This window comes from Vigna umbellata, chromosome 3 (genome assembly GCF_029865625.1).
Source record: "Vigna umbellata cultivar VRB3 chromosome 3, Vumbellata_1.0, whole genome shotgun sequence".
Taxonomy (NCBI): domain Eukaryota; kingdom Viridiplantae; phylum Streptophyta; class Magnoliopsida; order Fabales; family Fabaceae; genus Vigna; species Vigna umbellata.
This window is the reverse complement of record NC_142167.1, coordinates 57,028,024-57,034,023: the sequence shown is the minus strand read 5'-3', so window position 1 is coordinate 57,034,023 and position 6,000 is coordinate 57,028,024.

Here is a 6,000-nt window from a genome sequence, read left to right as displayed (position 1 = left end):
CGAGCGTTCAATGGGAGAGATAACGAGCGGACGTTGAGAACAGGAGGGTGGATGACGAGCGTTCGTTGGGACGAGCGTTCGTTAGGGTAGGGGCTGAAGGACGAGCGCTCGTTGGGATGCGCGTTCGTTGGGAAGATCGAGACTGGATGACGAACGGATTCTGGGAAAGGGGCTGAATGACGAGCGCTCTTTGGGGACGAGCGTTCGGTTTGGAGTTGAATGGTGAGCGTTCGCTGTGGACGAGGTTGAATGACGAGCGCTCGTTGGGGACGAGCGTTCGGTTTGGAGTTGAATGCGAGCGTTCGCTGTGGACGAGGCTGAATGACGAGCGCTCTTTGGGGACGAGCGTTCGGTTTGGAATTGAATGCGAGCGTTCGCTGTGGACGAGGCTGAATGACGAGCGCTCGTTGTGGACGAGCGTTCGGTTGGAGTTGAATGCGAGCGTTTGCTGTGGACGAGGCTGAATGACGAGCGCTCGTTGTGGAGTTGAATGCGAGCGTTCGCTGTGGACGAGGCTGAATGACGAGCGCTCGTTGTGGACGAGCGCTCGTTTTGGAGTTGAATGCGAGCGACGAACGCTCGTTCTGGACGAGGCGTTCGTTGGGAAGGAAGATTGGTGCTCGTTGAGAAGATGTGGATGACGGATGACGAACGCTCGTTCTGGACGAGCGTTCGTTGGGAAGAATATTGAAAGCTCGTTACGAACGAGCGTTCGTTTGGAAGATGTGGGAAAGGACGAACGCTCGGAAAAGGCCAAATAACGCGCGTTCGTTCTGGGCTTGGCCCACCCGGGTGGTTTCTGACCTAGAATTCCCCTAGGGGTTCCGCCTTCCCATCCCCATTCCTCACCCACTCAGACCCAACACTCTCCCAGAGATCCAAGGTCTCTTGCTCTCTCCGCAGGCCCACCGTCGCCTATGCCAGCGCCGACCACCGCTTGTGCCACCGGAGCCCTCGTTAGCTCAAGCCGAGTCCGCAAGCTCTTTCTCTTCTCGCGCGGCTCGAAGACGGGTTTCTGCTTCCTCTCCCTTTCTTCTTCACGCAAGACCCAGACTCAATCGCCAACACACGCGGTTGCCGGGGGAGCTCCAGATTCGGCGCCAGTGATAACGGCGACAGCCTCGGTGGGTGCTTGGATTAATTATTTTTCACACAGGAAAATGGCATTGGTATGGGGTTGTGTATGAAGGATATCAGTTTACAGGTTTGGATTCTGCAAAGAGAGCATTGGTCTCTTGTTGAAGGTCGTGGGGCGTGTTTGGGTTGTTGGGAATGGATGAAGGAGGTATCTGCAGAGTGAAGTGGAGGCCTTAAGGGTGTTTTTGTGCGATGATAGGTGTAGTGGATGATGGGTTATGTTCCTCGATGGAGGTGTTCACGGGTGCTGGAGATGATGGAGAAGAGTGGAGAATCAGAGGGGTTGATGGAAGCTTGCGAGGGAGGGAGACAAAGGTTGGAGTAGGGAAATGGATGAAGATGGTTAAGGGTAGGATGAGGCCGGGGTGGTGAGTCTGTTTTGGTGGTGATGAAGGTGAAGGCTGATTCGGGGATGAAGATGATGAAGTGGGGAGCGGCGGTGATTGCGTGAAGGAGGATGACGGGTTCACGGGGTGATGGGCAGACGTTGGAGGTATAGTGGATGACGGAGTTGAAGGTGATGAAGATGAATATGAAGATGGCGGAAGTTAGAAGTGGGAGCGTGAAGGTTGTGGGTTAAGGTGTTGTTGATTGGAAATGAAGGGAAACTTGAAGGGTGAAAATTGGGAGTGGAAGAAAAGGGTGGCTGAAAGGGTGTTGGTTACTATAGTAGCCGGAAACGATGGTGAAGGTTCAAATACACCAATCTTAAACAGAGCAATATCAAGTGTAAAAAACGCAATAACGAGTATAAAAAGGCAATAGCAACCATAAAAGCTCCAGTGTTCATTCCATCATACAGGACAATATGAACGAGTGAAGTAGTTGCTTACCTCTTGGAGCTCCTATGCTATTGCTTGGCGTCTCTGGTGGCTGCTGCAACTGCGAGTGAAGTTGGTGCTGGTAGTGAAGATCTCCAGGAAAACCCCCCTTCTCCCTTGAGTGGCTGACCTCTCCTTTCTCTTTGCTGTAAAAATGCTGGATGCTCTGGATGATGATCGAAGATGAAGGTTCGAAGACGCCGTGTCCAATCCTCCTCCCCTTCTTTTTTTTTTTATCTCCAGCAATGGATTTCTCTCCTTTGATGAAGGCCCCTGTAGCTCCTCCCAAAATCCCACTTTCTCTATGCTTTTCTCTGCTTTCTGTGCCACCCTGCCATTCCGTATATCAAATCGTGTATGTGCCATGCAGGCTCCAAAACGTCTCTGCCATCCCAAAACGTGCCTTGTCCTTGCCTGCTCCCAAAACCAGTTTGTCTCCCACAGCAGGAAACCGTTTTCCTCCATCGTGTCCCCTCGCCAATTTGTCCTTTTCTCATTTTTGATTCATTTCATTTGTTATATTTATATATTTTTTTTATTTTTATTTTATTTTAAAACCTTTTAACTAATAATAATTATGAAAAGATAAAAATTTAAGAAAAATAAGAATTAAAATGAAAACGAAGAATTAAAAGAAAATAAAAATAAATAATAAATAAATAAATAAAAGGAAAAAAAAGTAAAATAAATGAAAGAGATAGAATAAAAACAAAATAAGCAATAAAGAAAAAGGGTAATAAAACAATAAGATAAAATAAATAGAACTAAAAAAGAAATAGGTAAATGAATAATAAAAAGGTTAAATATGTGACAACCAAAATGCAATAAAACTATAAAAATAATCCGGACGAAATTGGGTATTGACAACATGCTTGCATGAATTCTGTATATGTATGATTGTATTATGTGTGTATCTGAATTTTATGTTAACATAGTTAATTAAATTACACTAGCTTAGCCCTATTTTCCTTTCTTGTCATGTTGTCCGTTCGGTCGTTTTGTCCTTGCAATGATCACCCTTGTACCTATTTCTGTAATAATTTAAGACCGTTCAGTATAATACGATGCTTGTATGAACGTTCGGTTTGTACTGGTAATAGTAGCAGTATAGGTTTCTTCAAAGTTTGAAATTTATGGTTATTTCATGTTAACTGTAAATTAAATTTTATTCCTATAACTATTCTATTTTATTATAAATGTAAGGACCCTTAATTATAGTTTAAAACTATATTTTTGAGATGATACAAAATACATTTTTAATTAGTTAAAAATGATGTTTTATAAGTAGAAAAATCCAAATATAGATATAATATTCATGTTATTTTGTTCTTGCCAGGAATGTTCCTTGATGTATTTATCATAAAGTAATTAATAATAATAATAATGTTAGACATAAAATTTCGTCGGTAAAGATTTGGATAAAATATTTAGTATTATTTTATTACTTAATCCTGATTTTATCTTATCTTTTTATCTTTATTAAATTCTCTATTAGTTATATTATTTTATCCAGAATCAATAAAAGTAAGATAGATAATTAATTTAGATCTTATAATGTTTAATCTAGATTTTAGAAAAAAAAATAATGATGGTGAACATGTAAAATAGATACTAAAATTATATCATAAATTCTGTAAAATTATTTTATTAATAACACCTCATGGTAACTAATCTTAAACAAAGAAGTATAGTACAAGGACCAACTTCATAGAAACAAAAAAATAAAAATATATTTTTTTGTTATCAATATATATTATATAAAGATCAACGAAATATTGGATAAACAAAATTTTTTTAAATAATTACTCGTATCCAAATTAACAGGTTACCATAAATAATAATTTGTATAATATTCAAATGAATAATTTTATATTTTTCGTTTGATAAAATATTTTTTATTAGATTTATTTAAATTTTAAAATATTCATAAATATAAATATTTTTTACTGAGTCTTTGTTAAAATTTTTTATTAAATAAATATTTCAATTTTATATTTTTCAATTAAGTTATTTTTATTATTTGAACAATGTACTTATTATTTTATTAAATAATTTTACTTCATCACTATATCAATTTGTGTAACAATTCTTTAATAAATATAGATACATCCGGATAACCTAATTATCTTGATGTTCACCATGTTTTTAATTAATATAATAAAACTCATTTATGACTTTATATTAGCGATAATATCATATTTATTAGTTACAAAATCTTACATGATTGAATAACATTACTACACAAAACAACAACCACATCTCTAAAAAACTAAACCATAGAGACTACTAAATTAGAAAATTTAAAATTTTTAATTATTCAATGAAAAAAAAAACTAAAAAGCACTTATCTAAAATATTTTTATTGTTATTTGTCACCGTCAAGATTATGACAAAATCTTAAACATTTATGAAAAAGAAGATAAAAGATTAATATTTATGAAAAAAAACATAAATTAAAAATATCTTAATTAAGTTTTATTATTATTATATTTATTATTATCTATCAGAATCGAAAGTATGACATAATCTTAAAAATTTATGAAAACGGTCAAGGAATGTTATACTGTAACATCCCAAATATACAGTAATGAACCATATAATCGAATAATTACATTTAATAATATAACAGACCAGTCTTACACTATACAAGAACGTACGGTCTCGGCCGAACGACCTTGCAGAAAGAGTTACTATATTTACACAATACATAAGTACGAGTCTGACCGAACGGTTTACAAAAGTCAAATACCGAACGGTCATTCATACAAAGATGAGAAAGTGGCGACAGACCGCCTTATTTCAAAAACTACTCTACTGACCGAACGTCCTAAGGTTCGGTCTTAACTTCAACTTCTACCAAATTTTCTTCTTCCAGCGTATCTTCCAACAGTGCGTGCCCTTCTGCTCACATCCACAGAGATGATCATTGCAACGACAAGACGAACGTACAAAACAAGACACGACAGGAAACACAGGGTAAGCTTATGTAATTTAATTCATGCATATCGTACATTTCACAAAATCATTCAAACAAAATAAATCAGAGTTCGTTCACACAAGTCTAATATACTAGACTGACCGTCCGGACTGTATGAAATCTGTGTAGCTACGACGTTCGTGCACCCGGGTGGTGTAGTAACTGGAAAACTCTCATCAGTTGCCACCCGAGGTTAGTCCTATCTGTCCAAAGTACCCCTAAGGACTAGGACCTCCCGCCGTTCCCACACATGACCTACCCCCTCTACATGAGGACGAGTACTCACGGAACATCAGGATGAATAGACAGCTTAGCATTACCATAGTCATACTTTACAAATTGCAATATTCATACATGAGTCGTTCCTCCCCGGAACGCTCGTCCATAATCAACAACATTTCCATATTACATTTTCTTCATCTTTTATTAATAAACATCTCATTTAATCACCTCGTACAAAGATTCATGAGGATTCCAAATAACGAACGTTCAACCCGAACTCAAAACTAGGCCGAACACATAGAGCGAGACAGAGATATCTTCAAATTTGAGAATGGATTAAGACCAAAGGTTGACATCGGTTTTAAGAAAGATAGCGTGCACAATAATATATTCCAAGAAACGAATGAACGAACGTCGATTTCAACGCTGAGCCAATTAGATAAACCGACTCTTGAGAACTCCATTTGAACATTAAAATACCAGACCAAGAACAAGGACTCCAGAGTGAAACATATGAATAAGAATATTTCAAGGCACTAAGATAATACCTAAAATGTCTCATATGACGACACCGAACGTTTGTGAATACTTAGTTTAATTGAGTTTAGTATCAAGATTCCAAGTGACAGTCAAAGACTGAACACTATAGTGAGCGAACCCTAGAGGGCTTGAACGAACGCTCATATAAGGAAATTTAGCTTAAAGAGATAGAACGAATGCCTGGTGTAAGACCAACACTTGCTTATGACGAACACTTGGTATAAGACCAGGTGCCACTAACTTATATAAAAGAAACTTGATAATTATGCCAAGGTACTATTGAAGTAGTATTTAGGAATAACT